General features: G+C 52.4%; 1 long non-coding RNA gene across 1 annotated transcript in view; it reads left to right on the forward strand.

Annotated features, from left to right (window-relative positions):
• The window catches only part of LOC119713132 (uncharacterized), a 126,797-nt gene that overhangs the window by 11,927 nt on the left and 88,133 nt on the right, over positions 1 to 26,737 (forward strand). Inside the window, exons 2-3 of the long non-coding RNA XR_005260065.2 lie at positions 3,592 to 3,728; positions 18,031 to 18,180. This is a non-coding gene — a long non-coding RNA (uncharacterized lncRNA). The remainder of the gene's footprint in view (positions 1 to 3,591; positions 3,729 to 18,030; positions 18,181 to 26,737) is intronic.

Below are 26,737 nucleotides of genomic sequence, written 5' to 3' on the forward strand. Positions count from 1 at the left end.
AGTAATAACGTGGGACAGGAGAGCGAACCTGTTGGGCAGGAACAGGCTGACAAATCCTCTTCCTCCCGGGGCTTTTCTCAATGGCAGCCAGGGGAGAGAGCCAAGGGGAGGGAGAGCCAAGGGGAGGTGCTGGTGCTGGCAGCAGGAGCTGAGGAGCAGCAGGCGCTCAGCCTGCTTTAACTGGGGGCTCTCCTGTAGCTCTGAGGGATGCTGTATTTTCAGAACAAGCTGCTTTTCAAAATGGGTTTTGCTGCTTTTTGCCCAAGCACAGATGGAGAAACCTGCTCGGTGCTGGGTGGAGCAGGGGCAGAGGGTCTGGCTGTAACCGTGGAGTGGAGGGATGAGATGCAGGGCTGCGGCTTCTTGTGGTGCTGATGCCCATTTGGGGTGGCTCTGCAGCTTCCCTGCCTGCTGCCTAGACAGCAAATAAACCTGCCTGTGCTGCATTGCTTAGCAGCACCCAGGTTTGCTCTGTCGGTGCTTTGGGGTGGTGCAGGTCCTTTGTGTGCAAACGCGATGGTTTGTGGGGCTGCTCCCAAAAAATGCATCCCCAGCCTGTTCTTGGCAAACCTCACTGAGCACACCAGAAGCCTGGAGGTGCTCTGGCCCTTTAGTCTTTGCTGTTGTTGTCCTGATATTTGTGATACCCCTGTGTTTTGTGACTGACCTCATGGCACCAGGCCCCCAGTAATCCAAATTAAATTAGTATTTGTGGCAAAAACCTCCTGTGAAGGAGCAGCAGGTGAGATGTGCTGGAAAGCACCCCTGGGTCTCGTTTGGGGAGCAGGGGTACCCGGGTGGCCAGGCTCCTGTCCTTGGGGACCACCCCTAGGACAAAAGGCAGTGGGTGCAGCTGGGATGGACGGGTGCTCCCTGAGAAAACCTGGTGTTTCTCGTGACTCCAGGGTGCTAAACAAACACACCAAGCTGCGGGTAACCGTGACTTCAGTCTCAGCTGACTGATGAGCCCAGGGTTATGTTGCAGGCAGTGCGTTACCTGACCTGTGCTGCTGCAGCAGGAGGAGCTGAGGATGGCGCAGCTTGGAGCATTGCCCCCCGAAGCTCTGTTCCTGTCTCCAAATAGATTTTTTTTTCCCTTTTTGGTTGCTACCAACAATATGTACTGAGTTTGGGGCTGACCCTTAGTGTTGGGCATTGGGTCATTCTTGATCCATTGTAGCTGTTAGCCTGGTGATGTTCATCACCATCTGGATGTAGCGTGCCCCTTGTGTGGGACTGCTCCAGGTGCCACCTTTCCGTCCCCAGGGGCTGGGTGGCAGCAGCAGGACCCCTGCGCCTCTCCCTCCCCATCCTCTGCTGCCAGCCAGGTTTTCCTCCCATCTCTTGGGAGTGGCTGAGCCTCTGTTTTGGCAACAGCACCTCGTGGGGAATGACGTGCAGGGTGTTTGAGCAGGTGAGCCCCCAGCAAGGCACATGTGTGGCTCGATGCGCCCAGCTGCCACCGGCACCGTGCCAGGGCCACCGGGGCTGTGGGGGCTGCTCCTGGGCTGGGGGTGCAGCGGGGTCCTGAGCCTGCACACGCAGCTTCTGGGGAGCTTGGGTTAATCTCCAGACCTCGGCTGAACAAAATGCTTCATCACTGGCTTGGGTTGAGACGGGTGAGTCACCCGTTGAGTCACGCTGTTCCCATGCCAGGTGGGGGACCGGAGAGGGGACACTGCTCTTGGATGTGCCCAAGAGGCTCAGCCCAGACCTCTGTACACTGCTGCCACATTAATCTGCTTCCCTGTGTGCTCCCAGAGCTGACATCCATGCTGACTGCCCCCTGTTCCCCCTCCTTTCCCCTCTGGATCTTTTTATTTAGCAGTGATTTCATTAACAAGAAATCCGAGCCCTGAAGCCTCGATGCGGACCCTGCCTGCAGCTCTGTGGTGGCGGCTCGGTGTCACTGGGACTTTCCGTGCTGATGCTGTCACCAGGCTGCAGCCTGGGCTCCCTCCGCAGTGTGACCACTGCCTTACATCATGCTCCCAGCCTGAAGCTGACCTGGGATGAGTTTGGGTTTAAAAACCCCAACCCCTGGGGTCAGTTTGGTGCCAGCCCCTGCCCGGCTCAGGCTGGTGATGCCCATTTGATGCGGACTTACAGCAGGACCTGTGAGCAGGCTGGCAACACACAACCACGGTGTTTGGAGACAGTTGGGGGTTTTTGATGAGTTTGCACCCCCAAAATGCCCCCAAACCTTGACCTTTGCAGTGAGTGGATGCCTTGCTTGTGGGTCTGCCCCTTTTTGCTGAGAGCATGTGTGGGTGCCACACAGCCACCCCCCTGTCCCTAAGCATTGTCCCACTGGTGCCATCCATGGGGATGCTGGGGGGGTGATGGGGAAGTCATGGGGTGGGCTATGGGGGGGTCACCCCATCATGGGGCTGGGGGTGAGGCCATAACATCACCGCTGCCCCAGTGATGCCCCTGGGGAATTTGCTGCCCCCTTCCCTTCTGCCTGCATCTCCTCCAGCAAAGGGCTCAAGGTCTTCCACCAGCCCAGGGATGAGGTGATGCTGTCGAGGAGCTGGCTGCTGTCTCACTGCAAGGAGAAAGTTAAAAAGAAATGTGAAACCATTACAGAAGAGATCCCAGAGCAGAGGTTTTATGGGTGAGGTGGTTGGAAGCATGAGGTCCCCATGAGTACCGCCTGCTATGAGCTGCTCCCAAGGGCAAACCCAAGCCCTTTACCCCCACCTTCAACTTTGACCTTGCTTTGGCAGGATTAAAATCTCCTGAAGATGGACAACCCGATCGCGAGGAGTTAATTCCCACCCACCCCCCTTCTCCTCCCCTCTGTTTTTTAGTACTTTTCTTTCCAACTGGCCTGCTTTGCTGCTGAGAAATTGGGAAAACAAACAGAAAATAGATCCCGGCCTTGTGGGTGCTGCTGTCTGGAGGATGACGCAGGCGACCCAGCGTTGTTTTGGCCGGGGGAAGGATGCACAATTGGGGCTTTATCTTCTTGCTGTGCTCTGCAGCCCGTGTTTGCTTCTTGGGTTTGGGGCATCTCGAGAGGCTGGTGGCAGAGGGGCTATTTTGGGGTGCAAAGACAAAATGCAGGGCTGGCAGTCCTGTGGCTGCATCTCTGGCACCAGCTGCGTAACCTCTTTGTTCCTGCCCTGGCTGTTTCCATCTCCTGAAGGTGCTTGTTGCTGCTTTCCTGTGGCAGGGGAGAGGTTTTGCAGCAGCACAGAGCCCGAGGCAGGCAGGGAGAGCAGGGTGGGGGTCTGCATGTGGTTACAGGGGAGATGTTTTTACCTAGTGTAATCTAAAAGTACTTGCTCTTTGTCTTCTGTGTCAAAATCTTGGCTTAGGAGAACAATTTTGGTGAAAAGCTGAGTATTGCAAGAGTTAGAGTTCCTTTATCTTATGGATGAAAAGTTATCTCCCCAAATTTCAAGAGACTTTACCAGTAGCTCTGTATACATCCATGTCTGGTTTCCACACTAAAACTCTTTTTTCCCTTGGCTATTTTTCCAGCCAAGCACTGGTGCAGGGCGCGTGGCTCCACAGCCAGGGCTAAGACAGCAATGCTGATGTGCTAAAGCCCTGCTGAGCCTGAGCTTCTTGTCTGTGTTTCAGCTTCTTCCCCTGCTTCTCCTGGGCTGGTGAGAGCCGTGAAGAAGGGAGGTGAGCACAGAGGATGCTTTGAACACGCTGCAGAGAAGCTGAGTGCCCCACAGCTCCGGGGAGAAAGATGTCTCCTCACCCCAGGCAAAGTAACACATGGTCAAACTTTAAATGGCATTTTAAGGGGCTTAAATAAGTGAAAGCTTGCTTTGATCTCTGAAAATCTTGTCTGTGCCACCTGTTAGTGAACAGATGGGGGGGAAAAGGCACCTTTGGTGCTGGTGGGGTCTTACCCGTCGTGGCGAGCTGGGGGCGCAGCTTTGCTTCTCGTGAGCCCTGGCTCCTGGCAGTCCCCTCTTCTGACACCCAGGCAAACGCATTTTTCATTTATTATATAACGGCTGAGAGAGACTAATGTAATTAGCGAGGAGCTGGAGCAAGCCTTCAGCAGAAAGGCTCCTCCAAGCCGCCCAAGGGGAGGGAGATGCTCTGAACAGCTCCCGGTCCCTGTGCCAGACTCGGGTTGGTGCCTGCCAAAGCGCAGGGACACGGAGCTCGCGGGGGCCTGGGATCGTGGCATGGTCACAGCGCCTTGCAGGACTCGAGGACGACTGGAAGCAGCTGCGTGATCTCCAGGAGGGTTGGGAGCACCCCCGGAGCTGCCCAGACTGGGCGTCTGGGACGATGCTGTGAAGTGGGGGCCAGATGGACTTAGGCGCCGAGCTCCTATTCATGGCAGAGGGATCTGGGCTTCAGAAGCTGAGGCGGTGCCAGTCCGTGGACTGAAAGGCTCCTGACCCGTTTAAGGCCGAGCTGGGGGTTATTGTTTCCCTACGAGCAAGCTGCCAGCAGCAGTTCGGGACGCGGCGCCTGTGCTGCTCCTCGCGGGTGCTGCCGGGAGCCCGCGGCACGCAGGGGCCCCTCTGCTCTTGGCCTGGGTACCACAAACATCGATGTGTCCTCCGGGGCTCCCAGCACTGCCAAAATAGTCCCTGAGATTTAAGTAGGGCAGGCAAAGGGATTTTTTTCCAAATATCTACTCCCCTGTGGTTGCTCTGGGGATGTGCACGGTGGTGCAGTGCCCTCGGGGGCTCTCACCTGTGCACTCTGCTCTGCCTTCCTCGTGAGGAGCAGGGGATGCTCGGAGATGTGGGGAGATGGCTCCAGCACCCACAGCTTTACTGGGGAGTGTAGTGATAGGATAAGGATTTTTTAAGCTAAGGGTAGATTTAGATTAGATATAGGGAATAAATTCTTCACTCTACAGGTGCTGAGGCACTGGAACAGGTTACCCAGAGAAGCTGTGGGTGCCTCAACTTTCCTCTTTGAGCCCTCACTGTTTGGAGGTGGGTTGGGTGCCCGGTTGCTGCATCCCTCCCTGGGTACCAACCAGGCACAGGGCAGCTCCCACAGCTCCTGCTTCTTGGGCAGCATTTATGGAGGGGAAACTGGGAGCCTGAGCTGGAAACCAGTGTGTGGGTGAAGCTGCACCAGTGATGCGCTTGCAGCAAGGACAGTGGCAAGCACAGAGATGCTTTGGTCTGCTCAGCTTTGGAGCTGAAAGGGGACGGGGAGCATCTCTGCAAATCCCAATTACTGAGAGCCACGTCCACCTGAAGCAGAAATGATCGTGGCTTAAATCAGCTCTGTCCTGCCTCTGGATTTCTGTAGCCTTTTAATTATTTCTAATAAACCCTCTGCTCTCCTCCAAGGGTTGGGAAGGGTGATGGGGAGGGCGAAGCTCCTGGTTTGCAGCCCGCTATTACCAAGCAACCGTGTCCTGAAATTCACAGCCCAATGGAGAGAACTTTGTTTACCAGGAAGAAAACACTTGAAAAGGGGAATCTTTGGCGGAAGCATGACGGGATTAACGCTGGGGTTTCTTTAGGCAGTTCTGTTGTTTTTCGGGGCCTGACCTTGGTGCTCGGATTCGCTTTTGCCAAGCGACTCTTTCCCTGCCTAATTTAGACGGCGGCATTGTGCTGGGGTGGGAAGGGGGAGGCGGAGAGAGCGAGGTTTGGCAGAGCAAATGGGAGCCTGAGATTATCTGGTTTAGAGCAGAGGGAGTCCATCATTAGATGCCGGGCCTCTGAAAATCCCGCCGTAATTAATTTTCTCCTGAATTAATTAGAGGAATCTTGGAGGGAGGCAGGGCTGGCAAGGTGCAGGGGAAGTTTTTCAGGGTGATATATAGGCTGCTGGCAGAGCTGGACCGAAGTGGCCTTCCTCCAGCCTCCCGGGCTGCTGGTGGAAGAGCTGCTCTCGCCTGCCAGCTGCAGCCAAAGCAAGGTCCTGAGTGCATGGTGGTTGTCCCCTTGGGATGGCTTTGAGTGCCTGATTTGGGGCATTTACCCTGTTTTTTGTGCGCCTTTGGTATCGCAGTGGGATGGATAGGATGGGTGGTTATTTGGGGTGGTGCAGTGGGACCGAGCTGTGCGAGGAGCATCCATTTCCAGGTGTAGCCCAGGACGTGCTCCTCTTCCTGCATCCAACCCCTTGCCCCTGCCTCTGGCTGCTCTGCGGTTCTGGCTAATCCTTCCCTGGAAGGGGCAGGATTTGGGGGCAAATCCTTCCCTGTATTGAGGGTGTGAAACGCATTTGGTGTCTTCAAACCCCTTGGGTTTGGGGTATCTACGTTTCAAAGGCACCCTGAATCTCTGTATAAGCCACGCACACAGAGCTCAGAGGTATTGGGTATGGGAACTGGGAGAAATCAGGGAACAATCTGCAGGTCCTCCAACCCACCTGGGAACTCCTGCCCTAAAGGGATTGCTCTAACCCTGGCTTTTCCAGTTCAGGATACTTCTGAAGAAGGCATTAAGGAAGCCAGATCCAATGTTTTGTGGGAGGAGTGATTTGTGGTCCTTGAAACTGAGGCAGCACTGCTGTTTGGGCCGTGAGCTCCGTTACCACCTGGCAAAAGGTTTGCTCCTAGCCTGGTTTCACCTTCCCCAGTGAGGATCAGATGTCTCTTCCCTTCAAGTCAAAGCTCTGCTCAAACTTATCAGAGGCTTGGTGTATCCTTCCTGCGAGATTACCAGTAAAAGGGATGCTTCAAGGCTTAAGCCAGCCCCTAACAAGCCGTGGCACATCGTTTGGCTCTGGCTGCCTCCCTCAAATCATCCAAATGTGGCTGCTGTGGGGATGGAGCTGCTCCTTCGCTTCCCTCCAGTCTTTCCCCCAAGGAGCTTTGCTCTGATATCACCCTGTGGCCATGAGGCAGAGGGGTCCCTGCTCCCTTCTCTTCTCCCAAATCTTGGAGTCCTTGCAAGGCTGCATTTAGCAGGGGCTTAGGGCACATCTTGCGGGGCTGGGCTGTCCCCAAGCCCCTTGTGGCCTCGCTGTCCCATCCCTGCTGCTGCTCAGGTGCCCTGCTGGGAAGCAGGACCTGTTTCCATCCCTGTTACTGCATCTTCAGGGCCACAGCTCCGCGGGTAATAAAACCCCGAGGTCCCTCTTCGCTGCTCTGAAAGGGAGCTTTGTCTGTGCAGAGAAATGACTTGAAACCGATCTGGGGGAAGGCGATTGTTATCTGAGGGCTCCTGAACTGTTTGGATCCTGACTTTGTTAGAGATCTTGTAATTTAAACTCCAACCTGCTTATTAGAAATTTGAGATAATAGTTTAATAATAAAACCCAGATTTTTTTTTCTGGGTTCCTGTGTTCCTGCCCGCCTCTTTCTCTTAGCTGCCGTGGATATTTAATCGTGTGATATGCCCCTTCGCGCTTTGCTTTTATTTTTTTTTTAAATAGCGGGATGAAATGGCAAGATGTTTCTTTTTGAGGTCTGCCAAAGACAGATCATGTAGGCCTGTCTCTGCGGTCCCCGTGCATGCATTTTAAAGCATACCCACGGAGCTGAAAGGGGCTGGGGGCAGCACCGACACCTAAATTGTCCTCAGCTCCTGGGGTCCCCTTTGCTGCGTGCGCTCCCCTGGCTGCGTGGTTCCTGCTGCAGCCCATTGGGGACATGGGGTGGGATTTGGGGGCTCTTTCTTTGTCCTTGGCTGGGCAGCAGCTGCCTGGCCCCAGCATTGCCCACAGGGAGTGTTTGGAGGTGTGCGGGTGGATGAGAGGTGGTGGGAGAGGCTGGGGTCGTGGGTGGGCATGGCTGTGGTTGCTGAGCACGGGGCAGTTGTGCTCTGTCCTGCTGCTTGCCCTGATTACCAAATCTCACAGTGGGAGATTGCTGGGATTTCGATGCCAGAGCCTGTGTCTGGCTGTGCTGAAGCAGCTCCCAGGGTGCAGGAAGGTGGGAGCACTCGGGGTGGCCCTGGAAGAAGCCCCTCAGGAGCCCTCTGCTGCTCTCTGTGCTCGTGTACCTGTGGCTCAGCAGCTCCCAGCAGCGAGGGTCTCATTGTTCTTAGCTTCTGTGGCTGCCTCCTGTAGGAATAAATGCTAACTGAGGTGGGGAGGGGGAGATGCTCTGGGTCTGTCACAGTTTGGAGGTGGCTGCTGGGCAGGATTGGGCTCCTTGGGTTGCTTGGTCTCCACTCACTGCCCCGTGTCTCTGGGTGCAGGGATGCTCCGGGCACTTCTCACGGGGACCAAGGAGCCCCACGAGGGTGCAACTGAGGTCCAATTCCCCCAAATTCCCAGAGCTTTCCTGGCGATCCCCATTGTGCCCTGGCAAATGGGCAGCATCGGGGAGAAGTTTTGTTTGGTGTCTGTTGGGGCTCCTGAACGATTTCCTGCTGGGCACGGGTTGTGCTGGTTCACTTTGGCTCCTGCTCCGGATGCCACTTCCATGACATCATTTGGCTCTTGAAGAGCTGAGGAGGTGAGACACTTCTGAGCGATTATCTAGTGCAAATAGCCCATGGTAAACAGCCTCGGCGGAGTATTGATACTGAGACTGTTTCTATTCCTAATTTCCTGCTCTCAGTGAGTTTGCCCGGTAGCCAAAAATGGGAAGGGGGTGGGGGGACGGGACCCAAACCCTTCAGTCCCAGCCTTAAAATGAGGCTCCAGATTTCAAGTCAGGGCATAGAGCTGCTGCCAGCCAGGTAATTGTGTTTGCAGTTAATAACTTCCACCCAAGGCATTTAACAGCAAGACCGAGGCTGGTGGTGATGTGAGGGCTCGGTGGCGGGATGGGGCTGGGAGCACACGGTCAGGGGGTAAGCAGAGCTGTGGGACCCCTGGAGAGACAGTCAGGGGTTTCTCCTTGGCTTGGACTAATTTTTGGGAAGGAATCCCTCGGCTGATGTTCCTGGGACTCAGGTTATCCTAGGGAAAAAAAACTCATTAATTTTAATGCCCTATGATTGCTTCTTCCCTGGATGATAGCCCCCACGGTGGCTGCGTTGCCATCGTGTTCTCCATCTCCATCCTTTAGGGCTGGTGCATCTGAACTGGGACACCAGTACGCCCCGTCCCCTGCCCGAGCCCCCCGCGGCTGCTCCTTGCGCTGCTCCCACCACGGGGTGGGGGCTGCGGGTGCTCTGCACACCCGGGCAAACTTTAACCAGCAGAGCCCGTTGGTTATTAACCTGCATTTCCTCTTGGTTCCACCATTACCTCTGCAGAAAAGAATCTGACCTCTTGCTCTCGGCATCACCTTCGCTTCCACCCCCCCCCCCCCCAGCTGTTCCTTGGTGGTTTTGGGTGAAACTCTGCAACCCCCCCCCCCCCCCCCGCCGTGTCCCCGCGGTCCCTCTGCTGTGACTCCGCTCCCTCCGGCCTTTGTGCAGAGCTCCTGAAAGAGCTTTCGGGCCGGAGTTAAGCCCGTCGTGGGTCCCTCTTAATTAAATTTGAAAACTGCTGGGATCAGAGGGCTTTGGGAGCGAGTCAGGTGCTGAGCCATGGGCCTGAACAACTGCCACAGACTAGCACTACCACCCACAGCCCTGATCCCCATGACATGTGTACAGATTACGGAGAAATCCCTCAGCAATGAGCCTGCTTTAACTCCTTCGCTCTCCGGGGCTGCTGAGCACAGCTCCGAGGGGTCCCCGGCTCTGTCGGTGGGTCTGAGCAGTGGAGGGATGTGCTGGTGGTCCTGTGCCACCTTCCTGGGGCTGGAGAGGTGAAGGGTGACCTGTGGTGGCACACAGAGTTCCTCCTTCCCCCAGTGTCCAGCAGACCTTGCTGGGGTACGTGCAGCCTGTCCGGGTGAAGTACAATCCAAATATTGGCTTTGGATGAGGTGTGCAGTGCGAGAAGGAACATCTCGAGGCTGTGGCTGTTTGGCCAGAAGTAAAAATAATAAAAAAAAAAAAAAAAGTGAGGCTTGGGGTCACTGCTTTGCCAAAGGGTCAGCTAGAGGAGGCGTAGAAGTGGAGGGAGCCCCATGACATCCTTGCTTCAGCTGAGCATGGCTGGGGTCTGTGGGGCTCTGGCTGAAAAGAAGACCATGCTGACCAGGAAATATAGGGTGAGAAGTCGGTCCCGAGCGGTGCTCGCATTCACTCTGCTTGAAGCAGATCCCCTGATCCTGGCAGGTCTGAGCTCAGGATTGTGCCACCTGCATCAGCATCTTATTTGTTACCCTGCGTGTTCCATGTGGAGCTGGCTATGTGGCTGCTAGAGACCATGGTGTGTATTAAAAATAATAATAATAACAAAAAATATATAATATATAAAGGCAAAACCTTTTTCCATTCCTACCTGGAAGAAAACACAACCCCAAATTCAGGCAACCCAGTTGAGCTCCCATCCTTTGGGCACCTGGGAAGTTAAACCTCCACTTGGGGAGATTTTGCCAGATCTGTGTCCAGGGGTGTTGAAGCTGTGCCCTGCTCCCATTCCCGAAGCTGTTCCCCTAAATGCATGTTGGTTTCTAGACTTTATTGCATCCCTGGAAGGGTGACAGCTGGTGACAGCCCCCCAGGCCTGTGCACGCAGGGAGACGTGTGGCTTTGCAAGCGCCAGGAATGGTTTTGCTTTAATCACAGCTCCCAGTCCTTAACCAGTGCTTTGGTCTGGCGTTTGAAGCAGAGGTGGTTTAGGAGGAATATTAAAAAGCAATAACGCAGCCTGTTGGAGTATATTGGAGCCTCCCTCCAGCCCGGAGCCTTGCTGGAGTCAGGGTTTCTCGTCTCCTATTAAATCACGGCGCTCCCAAGGAGCCTTTGAGCCTGGTGCTCTGGGCACATTTCAGAGCCCGGCCAAAACCAACAATTATCTCCAGTTTCAGGAAATTTGAAGCTGTGGTTAACAGTGTCTTCCTGAGGACTGACAGATGACACAGGTGGCTTAGCGTGCAGCCAGCGCTCGCCCCGCGCGTTGATGGCATCCATCATCTCGACAGCTTGTGGGCCTCCTGTCGGGAGGGAGCTGAGGGCTGGGGGCTGCCGTGGATGCTGCCTCACATCCAACCCTGCCAGGGGATGGAGTGGCCACCTCGGGTCGATGAGATCCATGGAGATCCCTGGATCACCTCCTCCCATCGTGGCTCGCCGCCGTTATTTCCCCAGGCGGCGGGTGCCCAGCAGAAACCACTCTATTGCTTCCTGCAGAGAAATGGAGCTAGAAGTTTTTACAGGCTGTTACTAGCTCTTTGCCATTAGGGAAGGGCTGAGGGAGTCCTTGACTTGCCGAAAAGTTTACTTTTGTGTGTTCTGGAGCTATATTTTCTCAAATGCATTGGGAACTTGGGGCTCCAGCCACCCTCCTGCGTCCATCCGTCCTTGCTCTGGCTCAGTGTGTTTTATTCGAGCCCTGGTGTTTTATTTGTTCACGAGGAATTGTCTCAGTGAGCCAGGCACCTACAGTGTTCCAGGTCCTGTGGGTTGGTCCTGGGATTTGTGAGCCCAAAGGGGTGTTTGTGTGACTGGAAAATCCCAGCCTGTCCTGCTCTGGGGAATGCCGAGGGATGGGACCGCGAGCCTGCAGGAGCTCCTACCCCAACGCCTGCAGCGGGGAGGAAGGATATGTTTTATCAAAGTGAGTCCCTGCTGTTTGAGTTCCTGGTTAGGAGCTCGATAGCATCTAAAAACCAACATGGGGAAGTAAACAATGAGTCCAGTTTTATTTTAGTCCTCTTTTTCTTTCTCCGTTTTTTAACCTCTTAATCACTTTGAGTAGCTGAAACCTTAAATCCCAACAGAAGCGATGATCTTTTAGGGAGTTTGGACCCTTCCTGGTAAAAGCTGAAAAGAGGAGGAAATGTTTTTCTAAGAAAAACGGCTGAAGCCATTCTTCCTTTGGCTATCCTCTAAGAATAGGTGTGAAGACCCTGGGGGTGTGCATGAGCAGAGGTGATTCAGGAATAACAAAGAGCTGAGATCCTGTCCTGGGATGGTGTGGATCAGTGATTCACCTGCCAGCTATGGCTACTTTGCATATCAGGCCGTGTCAGGAAAACTGCTGCTATTTTTATGGCTCTGTCTGGGGGCGGTGGGGCTGGCGGGCACCGGGCAGATCTGACGGGTTTCCGAGGGGGAGAGGGACCTGGATGCTTTACAGAGACCGTAGCAGGAAAGAAACTCGACTCGAGAGCAAACACCACTTACTGCTGTCTGCAGAATTGATGAGGAAAGTCATATTTCTGTTGAGCCGTGCAGAGAAAACAAATATCACCCCCAGCAGCTGCCTTCAAAGGAGAAAGCTTCCTGCCCCTTGGTTTTTGCCAACTGTTGGGCGGCGAACGAGGCGCGATGGTTATCTGGTTTATCTGGCCCATCGCTTCATGTCTGCTGGTGACTGACCAGGGCCTCGAGATGTTTGCTGAGCTTTTACAGAAAGCCTTTCCTTGCTGCTTGTCTTCCTCTCTGCAGTCTTCCCCTTGTGTTTCCCCCTTCCACTCTCTCCCCCGCTTGACGTTCAGGGAAAATCTTTGTGGCCGTCCCAGGGGGGCATTTTGGCATAGGCATCACCTGTTAACTACTGTAATTAAAATATTTTTCTCATCAACTTGGAAGTAGTGTTTCTTCCTAAATTATACCCATGGATTTTTGCTAATTAAGTTGCCAGTTTTGACAAAATTGCTTTGGAAAATGCTGGAGGTGGGACCTGTTGGGTTCCTTGGTCTGCCTCCTGCAGCACGGTGGGGACGATGCCGGGGTGATTGCCAAAAGGATTTGCTCCTGTTGGGTTCTGGGGACATTGCTCATGGTCCACAGCGAGCAGATGTCTCAGGCTGTGTCTGCTCCATTAATACCTTCCAGTGCTTTGTAAGCTGCTCAGAGTGATGTGAATCCCTTGAGCACTGATCCCGTTGTGTTGGGAAGGGAAAACACGAGGGAGCTGGCTGCTGTCCCCACTTGTGGCATGGCCACATTAAGCAGAAGCAGGAGCCAGGTGGGACTTGCAGGCAGAACAAGGAGCAGGACAGCCCCGTGGAGCTGGGAGGTTTTCCTCCAGTAAACCCAGCGAGCCTTGGAGGTTTTCAGCACATTTACAGATTTCCTTCCAGGGTTGCAGCGTGGGGGGAGGTTAACCATGGGGCTCCACTACTGGGCTGTGGGAGCTGAATCCTGGTGCCCTCGGGCTCGCTCTTCTCAGGGTTTCCAGTTCTCCCCCCTGGGGAAGGGGTTGTCAGCAGGACCCAGCTCAGGATTTGGGTTTTGCCCCGAGCAAACCCCATCTGCTCTGACAGGCACCTGTCCACCCACCACTGGGTGCCGTCGGGCTGCTGACTGCAGTTCGGAGCGAGGACAGAGTTATGTACACATCGCTGTGGCAACGCTTAGGTAAAAGCCTCTGAGAAGCACCAAAGTGCATATTATGGGCTATCGCCTTCCTCTGTGTGTGCACATGTGTTTTTTTTTTTTTTCCTGACACTAGCCTGAGGTGCAGGGAACACCTGAGCTGGTTTAATTAGCTTCCCTGCCTCTACCCTGTGTGAGTTTTTCTTGACTCTTTTTGACTTGCATCTTCTCCCAGCCTCTCTGCTTAATGTGGATTCTGCACTTTGGAAAGGAGGAAACCCTTCTGTGCATTTGCATTATTGGTGTCTGGGGCAGTTTGAAAAAAGCCTTTCTCTGAGGAAGTGCTTTTTGGAGTCCTACTGCATCACAAAGGAGTCAACGTGTTCCTTCTTGTCTCATGCATGACACTTGCCCAGGAGGAGCACGTGCCCAGAGGCAGCAGCACCCTGAGGGTGGTGGCCTGGGCATGCAAAGATGCTTGAGACAGAATCGGCCACGCAGTGCTTGCCTGTGCCTTGTAATTCATGGTGTGATCCCTGGCTCTCAAAGGGCAGCTTGCAATAAAATCAGTGCCTGGCATCGCTGTCCCAAAGGCGCAGGATCTATCGGGATATCAGTTAAATCAGTTCACCCACTGCTGGTACCACATCTTGGGCTCATACGTCTGTATTTATGAGCAATAGGATTTGTGGGTGGCAGCGTCAGATTAGCTGATGGAATTTATTCGCTCTGGTGGAACCATTTTTAGGCAAGGTGTTTTTGCAAACAGCATTTCATCATAAAACGCTGCTGTCAGTCACCTGTAGGCAAATGACTCTCCAAAACCCAACCCTAGATTGAAGGAAATGATAAGTAGCTCTGCCTGTCCTGAGAGCTTTTTTTCCTCTCTTTATTTAATATTTTGCTGGGTAAATAATTACCGGCCTCACATACTGCAGAGTGGGTGTGGAGGGTCAGCAAATGTCTTGGAAATGGTTTCAGTTCTGTGCTCGGTAGCGAAGGCAGACGTTTTCACAAGCCAGCAGGACTGACTGCGCTGCATTCCTCCTGCCTGGTCGCAGGGGTGGGTGCGCAATGGCAAAAATGTGCCCGAGCAGCTGCACGGGTGCTCCACTGGATCAGCTGGAAGGGCAGGGGCTGCCGGGGCTCCGGGCAGGGAGCGGTGCTGGTTTTAGTGAGAATCTCTGAAAAAGGGTGTTTTTTTTGTCTATCAGGGACCAGGAGCGAAGTGCAGGCTGGGAATGGCCCCTCCTTGGCAGCCTCGTTCCTGGCTGAGCATCGGGAGATTAAGAAGCCTTTAATTGGGTACAAGCATCAGGACTTAAATGCTAATTTACATGCCTGACACATTGATGGCAAATATTTTGAGTATTGACTCAGTCCAGAAGCAGTGCCTAGCCGGGGTGAGTGGCAGGAGAGGAGGTGATGCACCTTCCCAAGGTGATTGATACCCAAACACTCCCAGCTTCAGGAAGCAGAGGGAGACCCAGGGCTGGAAACAGCCATCAGCAAAGTTCATACTGGAAAATAACACGTGTTTTTATTTCTTCTTTTTTTTTTTTTTTTTTTTTTTTTTAACCTGGAGTTTAATTAAATACCGGATTAGCTCGTGAGGAGGGGGAGGGCGAATTCTCTCCATCTCGGGGTTGTTAGCAAGAGCTGAGGAGCTTTCCAAGAGCCGAGCTGTTGCTCTGTGCACATCTCCGTGGGTGCACAGTGGAGCCCCCCTGGTCATGGAAACTGTAGGAAACCATCCCAAGGGGGGCTGCCTGTGGGTCCCCATGGCCAAACTGCCCCCAGGCTGCACCGTTATCCGGGCTGCCACCCCTCCTGAGCGCAGCACGCTGCCGGTAGCTGTTTGTCTCCAGCTCCTTTCACCACCTCCGTTGTTGAACCCGACTGTCACTTTCCTCGCCTGCTTGTTTTCAGTGTTTTCCCCGACAGTTTCTTTTTATAATTGTGATTTTTTTTTTTCCCCCCTCTCTGTCGCTACCTGTTTGAGCCCTCGGGCGGTGAGCTCGGAAATGCATTTGCTGGGGTTTGCCCTGGCCTGTCGCATACATCATCCTGCAGAGGATGGTGTGCATCTGTTTGGCATTTATTAATCGGTGCAGCTTGACAGTGTTTCTTCATGTGTTTTCTTTTCCAAAATTCTCTGCTTAAAATAGAGCAGCAGTTGGGGGGGAGGGGGAAATTATCTTCCTCCAGCCTTTGTGTGGGCTTCCACGGTGCATGTCCTGAATGTGCTGTCTGGAAACGTTCAGCCTTCAGAAACTGCCCCCCCACAAAGCAAGGAGTGGGATTCTTTGGGGATCAGCTGAAAATGAAGCTGTTTATAAGGAGCCAAGGCTTGCCACTGTTCAGTTGCTCCCTATGCATGTTATCACCAGGAGAAAATCACCTTTTGCCACTGCTTGTCTGCAAGTGCCCACCTGGGGCTCCTGGTGACTTATCTGCAAGGCTCTGGAGCAAACGATGCTCCTGAGGGGTGTGGGTTCCTCTCCCTGAGCACATGGCTCAGCCCTGCTGCCTTCCCTGAAGCCCTGGAGGTGTGAATGGGGCAGTCACCACAAACCCCAGTTCGTGGGCTCCTTTCCCCCCGAGGTGTTCTGGGTCCCAGCTCCCTTTTTGGAAGGGAGCAGCGTTGCACAACCGCCCGCTCACCGTTTGAAAGGAGGTTTCCCAGCTTTCCTCTTCTCTGGAAAACATTTATCTATCAGCCAGCTAAGGGCAGAAGGAACTTGTTCCAGGTAGGATGTGTTTTTCCATCTGCACGTAATAACATCTCTAGCTGCGTGTAATTAACTCAGCAGTGATAGGCTTGTAATTACCCGGCAGAAGCCTGTGAAAAAAGGGATTGCGTTAGTCTTTATCTCAGAAGCTTTATTAACGAAGGTGTTCTGGGCCATTTTGGGATATGCCAAAATGTCTGAAGCAGCCCTGGATGCCTGCAGAGGCTGGGCTGGTGGCATGTGGCTGCCTCTGGGGTGGGCTCAGCACCATGAGGTTCCCAACAGGGGACCTGCAGCAGGTGGCTCCAGCCCTTGGTGTGCTGATGTTCTCTATTTGGGGTTCACCTGGGATGACAGAGACCGGTCTGCTCTGGCTTTTGGTTAAAATTCTTGTTTTCTCTTGTTTTTGCCTGCTTGTGGGTGTCTGTTGGAGGGGTGGGCAGCAGGCAGCCTCTGGCTAAACTAGGGAAGGTTGCACAGTGTAGGAAAGACCATTAAAAGGGCCACAAGGCATGAGAAATGGCTGGGTGGCTGCGGAAATTAATACTGGGGACTTCTGCTGTTTGTGTGATGAAACAATCATGAATTTAATGTCTATCATACATACCATAAGAATGCCATTAAAGAAATGTGTTTTAGTGCATCCCTCAACAGTGGAATGAATTCAGCATCTCTACTTCTCGGTGTGCAGCTCACACCAGTTTTTCTTCGTTATCCCTGGGACTGGGAGAGGCAAATTGGTCAAATGGCGATGTCTCAGCTAAAATCATATGTCTGAGCCTTCTTCAGAAGGTTTGAGACCAGATTGTGCAACGTGCCCCTGGGGATTAGACCCCAAATTGACATCAGACGCTGGTGCTATTTGAGGGAAATCTTTTCTCACGAGCAATACCCTGCAGCAGAGACTTGGAATTATTTAATTTTGCATCTTGGCTTTTTGGGATTTGCTAGAAAAAGCAAAGAAACTTGCCTTTTCTTCCAAAAGCCAGAGCATCTTTGTGGTTTGTGACCGTGAGTCTTGGGCATTTCATGCACATTGCATTTCACACCACGTCCTTGCTGGACTTTGGGTCCAAGACTGGAGGTTCCTTGGTTCTCCGCCACTTGGCAGAGCTCATGGGCACGCTGTGCTGCCTGGTACGGGTGCAGGATGAGATGGGATTTGTCTTCTGGGTCCAGCTAAGGACCCGCGTGTCCCACGCGCGGCAGTGTCTGGACTTGAGGCAGTTCAGGTCTGCACAGGTTCCCTTAACACCTGGGCATTCCTATGACTTGAAGTAACGAGATGGTAGGGAACCAAGTTAATGAATGTGTGCGTAATTGGTGAACAAGGAAAACAACACAAGCTAATTAATTTGGTAATTAATATTTTTTTCATGTCATTTGGGAGGTTAATGGAGGAAGAACTGTTCAGTGATTAGGGCGCTGATCTACCGGGAAAAGGAGTTTGTTCTTTGCCATGTCTGTCTCATATAAATTTGGGCGAGTCACTTTGTGCTCCTTGTGTTTTGAGTCTAATTACAACAAATTCAGTAACTCCTGTACTTCATGGGGGAAAAATGTTACACTCAAAGCCAAATAATGTCGATATTAATAGTGAATGTATAGTAGGAATAATGCTAACTACAATGAGTAGTATGAGTACTGCTAACTACAGAGACAAGGCTTGGTTTTAATAGATGTTTTGAATAATAATAAAGATGTTTCGAGTATCATTATCTAATTTGTATGACACTCCTGTGCAGGAGGTGTGGGGATGGGCAGCCCTGTTCCCTTTGCAATAGGGAAAGTGAGTGTAAGCTATCTGCAGCTATCAGAGAAGTTTGTAATGAGCTTTAATAGGTCTAAGTTAGAAACAGACATAACAAGTTTGACGTGGGCTTTTACTGGAGTGATTACCCTTTGGAATGGGCTCTTTACCTGTCCTGTCTCTTGATGTCTCCCAGACCAGTCTGGGATGTCTTTGTGGGGAGCTGGGAGGGCGAATGCGTTTCTGAACCGCATGGGAAATAAAGCTCTAGCAGGATGCTTTCTCATCCTCTGCTCCCTGTGCTGCCTGTATGGGCTGGGTAAAATTCTTAGCTTCTGCACCCTTTAATTTTAGCCCATCCGATTCTTTGTTTTAGGCCCTGGAATCGTGAGAACTTCCAATGACTTGGCAAATCGCTCTGAATCACTGACGTTTGGCGGCCACCTCCACCCATGCCTGTCCCTTGCCTGCTCCCTCGCCGGGTGTCAGTTCTCGAGCCTACGTGCTGAGAAGAGAAGTTAAAAAGGTAAAAGTCTGTAATCTGATCCCACGGTGACCTGTCTAATCCTGTTCCCTGGTACAGTGAGAGCTGAAATACTTGTACTGCAAAACAATGGCTTGAGGAGGCTACAGAAGGAAGATGAGAATCTGCAGGGAATTTTTTTTCTCGATTTTCTGTCTCTTTGACAGAAACGTGTCAGCTTGAAAGCAGTGAGGTTGAAACTGCTGTGAGGTTGGGTAGTAATGCATCGGGTCCCTCTTTATAGGAGAACAGGGGTATGGCTTCAGGCAGCCCTGTCTAAATCTGTGCACGGGAGCAGCTGTGCAGCCGTGTCCTGGAGGTGGAGGGTTCAAATGTGATGAGGTGGGGAAAAAAAAGCTGCTGGTTGCTTTGTGTTCCTACCTGCACAGCTCCCAGCAGGTCGGATACTGAAATGTTTGCAGGCTGGGCTGAAGCTGAGGCTTTCTGTGTGTGGCTGGGCTGCTTTGGAGGTCCTGCAGGGCTGAGCTTTTTGGGCTCCTCTGGGGAAGAAGCTCCTACTTTTGGTTCTGGCTGTGTCTGGATCACGGAGCTGGAGTGCAGGCGTTTCCCTCTTGTGGACCTTGGGCTGGGTCAGGGAGCTGAGTGCAAGCTTTGCTTTCCTCTCCTTCCCCGTGCAATGCCCATGTAACCATGCAAAGCCCTCCTCTTCCATCAGAAGCTCCAGTTAAGGACATGAGTGGCCCTGGGTTTGAAGCCCTGGTGTGATTGTCCTCCTATCCTAGCTGTATGCATTTGCCCTGAGGACCTTTGGGGAGTACGGGCATTTTTGTTTTTTTTCCTCTAACTTGAGATAAAAGCTTTTCTGCACTGAGCCTTGATGCAGGTTCTGCTGAAACTACCTGCCTGCAAAAGGGTATTTTGGAAAAGCAGCTTTTGCAGCTTGTTTCAATGGGCTCTGCTCTGCTGAGAATACACCAAAGAGCTGTGTGAGGTCTGGATTACAGACGTTGCACTTTGAGCTTGCTGCTGTATCACAGAGGTGTTCTCCTACGCCGCTTTGTCCTTTCCTAGAGCTCTTCCTCCTGTTGGGGCTTTGTGTTTTCGTTTGCCACAAACTTTAACTTTGCTGCTGCACTGAACTGAACCGTGCCTTCAAGAACAATTTCCAGCTGGGAACCTGAGTGCTCAGTTCCTCAGCCTTGGTTTTTCTTAGGTCTTTGGCTCGGTTGCAATATTTCCTTCCTTGTTTTTTTAGGCATAATACCCTTCAATCCATCCGGTATTGCTGACACTGATGCAAGTGCCATGGTGTTACGGAACGGGGAAGGCTGGGAGTGGCACGAAATCAGCCCAGGTTCACCGACAACAGCGCTGCCGGCGTGTGTCAGTTCAGCTCTGCAGAAGAAGCTGCAATGTGAAGTTTTGGGGGGTGTTTTGGGGTTAAAAGCTCAAGCTGGAGCGGGGCTGCCTGCTGCGGAGCTGCATCCAGGAGAAAGCTTTTCTCATGGAATTCATGCGGCCGGGGCTCTGTAATGGAAAATGCGCCACACCTTAAATGCTATCATATTACTCATGAGTGCAATGCTGGTAATTAACTGAGTTAAAAACCAGATTTATTGCGTGTCAATTATCACCTAACAAGTTGGCATATCTGAGAGATGCATCAGCGGCCGGATGCGCTGGTTTCCCACCTGAGGTAAGGGAGGTCACCTGCCTCGCCACCAGGGCAGCTTTAAGGGATCTTGCCGTATTTAAACACAATCTTACTCACGCTCAGGTACAGGAACGTGTTTAACACCAACAGGCTGCACGGTTACAGAGTGAAGTCCTCCAGTGTAACGAGATGCAAAACACCTAGTGGTTTCATCACCAATTTTGTGTCTGTGCGGAGCCTCCTCGCATCTCCTGATTGCTTCTGACATCAGAAATGTTCTCAGGCTTCGCCCCTCCACCCCGATCCAAAATGACACTGGGTAAATGCTGTGCTGAATTCGAGCTCCTCTTGCTAACCTGCAGCAAAAGCTGTGGGAACCGATGGGATCTGCTGAATCAGCTCCTTAAAAAGCAAATCTGAAGGCACTGTATGCATGCAATGCAGCCAGGTGACTCAATTACAACACCTGGGCTTAGATTTGCAAACCAGCTAGAGCCTTGAGTTTCAGTTCAAACCTTATCCTTAATTTTAGTCTCTGCCCTTAATACATCACCTAGAATAGGGGATTTGTGTCCTTATTTTTGGAGGCTGTTGCAGAGCTGAGGTGCCTGCATGCTGCTGAAACACCACACCTTGTGTATGTCCAAAAGTGATGGAACCCCAGAAAGTGTGTAAACCTGGTGTGTCAGCAGATTGCATTATTTAAAAAGTAATGGAAGTTTAAATACTTGGAATCTTGGAAAACATGTAACTTTAGGGCTTTCTTGGTACATACTAGGAAAATTCTGAAGTTCAAGCTTTCTAGCTTCTAGCATGCAGAAAGCTATCAGGGAGCGTGTGCTTGGTTTTACACCTGGTTACACACTTGATGCATATTTTTGAGTCTCCTCCCTACCTTTTGCCAACTGCTTTTTGGCTGCAGCCTCACCTTTCTGACCAGCTCTGCTTGCCTGCAGGGTAACCTCCTGCTTGCACAGGCCTGGCGAGGAGAGGTGCCAGAGGAGCTGGGACAGGTCAGTGCTGGAGCCAGCCCAGCCTCGGCTCTGGTCTCTTAAGCTGCTTTTTTATTTCCCAACATCATGCTGAGCTTCCCTGCTGCCAGTCCCAGGCTGAAGTGCCAGCTGGGAGGGGAAATTTCTTTGCTTGCAAAGAAGTGATTTTCTTTTTCTGGTATAATTCTAAAAGCAAAATCATACTTAATAATACTTTTTTTTTTTTTTTCTGCTTGAAAACACCTGAAAGCTGCTGAATCGCATAGATGCTCACTTTTATTGTCTTATCTCTGAAGAGCTCCGACCTCTTTGCCCTGTGCTGTACAAGCATGTGGAGCTGTCCTTCGGAAAGCTTAGATCAGGAGTAACTTGTGTTCGCAGGGCAGAAACCAGTGCTTTTTGCAGAAAAAGGGAGAGACCCGGCACAGCTGTGGGTGTTAACAGCTGCCAGCTGCAAGCCCAAAGCTTCCTCATCTCCTGGCTGTCTTTGGACATAGGCTATGCAGGGAAATTGCTGTCCCTGTGGGAGGCTTCAGAGGGGACCCTGTGCCTCATGCACTAATTTTCCTGATTTTTATAGCCTAATTAGGTTTTTGTAGCCTAATTAAATCCTGATTCTTGGGCCACCAGACTCTGCTGATCGATGTGGTTTCCCTTTGGCACCTTCCATCCCAGGTAGCTCCTCTTCTGCTCCCCAGGTGCTTGATCAGCCGTGTGGCTGCTTTGCACAGCTCCTCTCTCTCTTTTTTTTTTGTCAGACAATAAATCACATTTTGCTTTCTTCAGACAAGTCGGGGAGAGCCCAACAAGACTGATGACAGAGAAGGATCGGTAATATTTCCCTGTACAGAAAATAGTTTTCTGTGCAGTGAAGCTGCTTTCTAGCAGGGCCATGTAGGACAGCACATCAGAGTTTGTTCTCATCCCACCACAACCTGCCTGGGAGATGCAAGGGTGCAGTGCAGGGAGGAGATGACACCGCTGTTTGGGTGCTGGGGATGCTGCTGATCCTGCACGATGATGCCATAACTGCAGGAATTCTCCCCAAACCCTACCATCTCCCTGTTACCCATGCCAAAAACTTTGTGCACGGAGAAATCCCTACAGAAAGTGCTGTTAGGGATGGGATGGCAAGGGGTGGTTTGGTGGTGGCACACTGTATACAGGGGCATAAAGGCTTGGCAATCATTTAAAATGATGAAAAAAGTGGAAAATACCGCTATATTATTTTTTCATGCCCCTGCTGTGCTTGCACTCAGTCTGCGGTCACTGCAAGCAGCTGGCAAGGGGTCCAGCCACACAGGTAGCCCTTGGACCCCCCCTGTTACAGAAATATCATATTATTTTATTTTATTTCCCTCTGTTTCAGTGGGCAAGTGCTTCCCAGCTGCTCCTCTTCCTCAAGCAGACTCTAACACTTGAAGGAGCAATAAATGCAGGTAGAGCCCCCATCGCCCATGTTTTTGGCAGGGATGCGGGACTGGGGGCTGTTCCCATCCCCCTGGCCGGGCCGTGCTCCCCCCTCTCCCCCGCAGCCCTGCCTTGCCCTTTTGTGGAGATTTATAGAGCCGAGTGGGCTGAGAACAAATGAGCAGACATTAAGGCGATGTGTTCTGCATACTAATGACAAGATACTGCTTCTGCACCTCGGGGCAATACTGGGTCAGGCCAGTTTAGCTGTAAACTTTATTTATGTGCTTATTACATCGCAGCTGCAGTTTGCTGGCCGGGGCTGAGGGTTTAGAGATGTGTCCGGCAGTAAATTTAGTTTGTTTATTTGAAATGGGATGCCTCTTCCCCCCAGCCTTTCTCTTTCCTTCTTGAAAAAAAAAATAAAAAAATAAAAAAAATCCCATCTTAGCTGTTGCAGACTCGTGAGTGGGGTGGGAGAGAGAGAGCTAAGGATGTGGGGTTCACTTTTGGGACCAGTTGGGTTTATTTAAGCCTTGCTGGTGTGCAGAGAACTTTATCCCTCTTGGTCAGTGGCAGCTGGCCCTGAGCTCCCCATGTTCCTCGTGGCAGGTCCCAGGTCCCTCCAGGAGCAGAGGAAGGGTCCTGTTGGAGCTGGGGATCCCATCACCATCCACGTGTGGCCAAGTCCCTCTGCCTCCAGCCCCATCTGTTTGTTTCCTTGGGCTCAGGCACACTTCTTCCCTTCTTTATGCCAGCTTGGCTGGATGCAGGCTCCGCTGCTCCAACACGAGCCAAGGGAGGTGGGTTTGGTTCGGCTGCGCTGGGAGAGGACTTCCTCTGCCCTGCTGAGATCTGTGGGGAGATCAGCCGTGATTTACGCCCGCACCAAAGGCTCTCCAAACCATCCTATTTTTATGGTATCCCCTCCTGCCTCCAGCCTGCTTCCTCCTCGTGTTACATCTTGTCTCTGCGGTTTACAGGCGCTCTGGGGGCAGGGATTGCCGTTCTCTTGTCCGGGCTCCTGGGCTCCCCGCCTTATTTAGAGTAGTAAAAATGCATCAAGGGCGCAATGAGTCCGGAGCAGGAGCTTCTCCTGCTCCCGTGCAGGGTGGAATTAATTCCTGGGCATTTTTAGAGTTTCCTTCGAGGTCCTCAGCCCAGCTGAGTGGATGCTGTGATGCAAATAAAGGATGCCCTGTTGCTGGTGCTGGGATTTGATGTGGGGAACCCTGGTGAAGATGAGGAGTTACTTCCCCACCCAGCCTCAGGTCCCTGGGGCAGGGCTGGATGTGGTCACCCAGAGCAGGGCCACGGCTGTTTTGGTGCACTGGAGGTGGACTGGGTCGAGGGTAGCTGATGGTGCTGTGGGGTGGATGGATCCCATCACCTGCCTGTTAATCCTCTTGCAACCCGTCCTGCTGGTGCCCCGTGATGTTATCTGCTGCCAGATAAGCCCAGCTGGGCAAAAACTCAGCCCTAGGAGCAGGTGAAGACTCGGTGCCCTGTGTAGACAGATTTCAACAACCACGTTAAGCATCCAGCACTGCTCACCCCTGAGGGTCAGAGAGCTTAGCTGGTGATGGGGCAACCTGTGCCCTACAGACTGCCTGGAAAACAACAAAAATGGGCAAAAAGATCCCCCAAATCCTCCACCTTCTCATTCCCTGGCTTGAAACCTCCCTCCCCACCAAGCCTTTGCTGGGGGGAAGCCATCCCAGCACCTCCACTCCCCACTGGGGTGGGCTGGGGTCCCCAGACCCCCTTTTCTGGCAGGGGATTTGTGGTCCCCGAGGTGCTGGGTGAGGGAAGCTGGTGGTGGAGCTCCTCCAGGAGCATTGCTGGGGCTGTGCCTGGCTCGCGGCCTGCTCTCTCAGCCGGAGGTAACAGGCCAGCCACAAACGCCGGAGAGATCAACGGGGGGTGGAGAAGGGATGAAAGAAAACAACCTTCAAAAGAACATGCCCTGCTTTTTTTTTTTTTTTTTTTTTTAATATTATTATTTGAAGCGAGGGGAAAGGTACTGGAGCGGTGAGGACTTCTAATGAGCCTTTCTCTGGGAAAGCCCTTCTTTTGCATTGAGTCCAGAAATGCTCTTATTTAAGAGAGAGAAATCTATTTGTGTGCATGTGATGTGAGTGTGTACGTTCCTACATTGCTTTCCCTTCTTTGTGGCTCCTGTTTGTTCCACCCCAGAAGACGTTGCAGGCCTGTTGTCGGTCTCCCAGGCTGGTCCCTGGAGGGTTGTCACCCCCGTTCGTTCCCCTTATGTCTCTATCATATAATTTTGCAGCTGAAACTGAGGTTCTAGAAGTGGGAATAGGAATAAATCCCGGTGCTAAGAGCTTTCTGCACGCATCATTTGAAGCAGTTGCCTGGTTTTGGGATTGTTGTGTTGTATCCTGTGAGCAGGCCCTGGGAGGGAGAGGGGTGAGCAAGGGGACATCTCCTGGCCACTACGGTCTTGGGGTGAGGGCTGGTGGCGTGGCTATTGACTTAACTCGATGGCGAATCCCTCACCACTTGGAGAGCGACTTACTGCATCGTTACGCTAAATTACCTGACAAACCATTGGCTCAAACAGCCTATTGTCCTGCCATCAGCCGTGCTGACACAAGCATCGCAAGTCTGTCATCTTCTCCCTCGTGGTGGCCAGCACCGGGTTCAGACCAAAATATTACCTCCGGTGTAACGTGGGTGACTCTGGGTTTCAGTGGAGTGGAGGAACATCTCCCTGCGCTCTCAGCTAGACGCTGACTTCTGCTGTGAAACCTGAGATCCTTGATATTTTTTTTCTAAAAAAAAAAAAAAAAAAGAGGAGCACCACCAGTGCAACAGGGCCAGATGAGGGTATTGAGGGCAAGAGGTACTGCTGGATGAGGACAGCTAGTGAGGTTATCATGGGGAAATGATGGTGGGGACACGCCTGGGACCGGACCTAGCACTGGGGAGGGAACGTTTGATGCTGGTGTGGCAAAAATGCCTCCTGAGATAGTGGTGGGCACCAGAACCAGGAGGGCAGCTCCTGAGGATGAGGCAGGGGAGGTCCAGCTGGGGATGAAGGAAGGGACCAGACAAGCTCCAGTGCCTGACGTACATCCCGTGCAGGTGCTGATGGCCTCAGTGACTCCGTGGGGTGAACTTCTGGTTTCTGTGGACAATCCTCAAGGAGAACTCTACTCTGTAGCTAGGTCAGGGGTTGGACATCTCTGTTGGAGGGTTGCAGTTTATCTGTCCAAGACTTCTGCTCTGACCCTCCTATCAGCAGCTCATGCTCAGAATGAAGCTGTGTTTTCAGGTGAAATCCTACCCATGGAGGCAGCAGCGTGCTGCCTCTCACGCTCCCTCCCTCCCAGTCCCCGTCCAAAGGCCCTGTTTGCACTTTTGGAGCAGATGCAGGAGTTTCCTTCTCGTGGCCTTCAGGTGACTTGCCCACCTGCACCCTCAGAATCAAACCCAGACCTGTTACCGCGACAGCAATTGCGGAACTGGAAGGCATTTACTGGAACACCGCTTTCCAGTGAATCCACCTCATTTGGAGAAACTTCCCGGCACCCCCTCCCGGCAACCCCCCCGGGCTGTGCTGCGATGGGGATGGCTGAGCACGGCTTAACTCTTGCAGCTTTGCTCAGACTGCAGGTTTGGGTGTCTGGCCCAGGACCACAGCCCTGATGGTTGGCGCAGGGGGGCTGTGGCTGTGCCCCGTGGTCTTTGGGGTGCAAATGGGGAGGGTGATGTGACACCGGGGTTAATATATTTTTTTTGGAGGGGGAAGCGTTCTGCTTTGTTGTTGGACACTTTCTCTCAGCACCGCTGGCGGAGCTTTTAGCATGCAAATGCACTTTGTCTCATGCTTTTTAATGTTTTACTTCTCGTAATTGCCGAGACCGGTTGTAATTTCTGGACGTGGCCAGGTTTCCGAAAGCAGCTTCCACTTAAATCTGATCTGCAGCGGGAACCGCTCTCGATTCCTGCCCCCTCCCTCTGTTTTGGTCTGTCAGGTTGAACAAAGCGTGGCAGTCGCTAACATTAGTGCAGGAAAGTCCTGGGGCGCAAGGGCGAAAAATAACACACGTTAACCTTTGAATGTTGTTATATTTTATTTTGTTGTTGTGCTTCTAGTACAACTTTGCTGGGAAACAATAAACATTTGGGGCCAGCACAGCTCATCAAATGCGTAAGCTGCTGGAGCGGGTCCAGCGGAGGCTCCTGCCCCTCCGGCCCCGGGCGCCCGTTGGACGTGACGCCTCTCCATCATGCTTCTCCTGGAGATGAGCTTTCCAGAACTCCAGCTCTTAACCCTGAGCCTGGATTGCAACACCACAGCTCTCCAAAAAACCAGAGAAATATCGGTGTAAGCTGTCAAGATGTTATCGTGGTGGTTGCACAACGCGCTATTCCATAGAGGGCTTTCCTGGGGAAACGGCGTCCGAGACACGCTGTCCATCCGTCTGCCTCACCATCGAGAGCTTTTAAATCATTTTGGACAGCGTCAGCTAAATTGGCCAGTATGTCAGAGGTATCAAACACATCCTGTTCCACC

Source organism: Anas platyrhynchos, chromosome 19 (genome assembly GCF_047663525.1).
Source record: "Anas platyrhynchos isolate ZD024472 breed Pekin duck chromosome 19, IASCAAS_PekinDuck_T2T, whole genome shotgun sequence".
Lineage (NCBI taxonomy): Eukaryota > Metazoa > Chordata > Aves > Anseriformes > Anatidae > Anas > Anas platyrhynchos.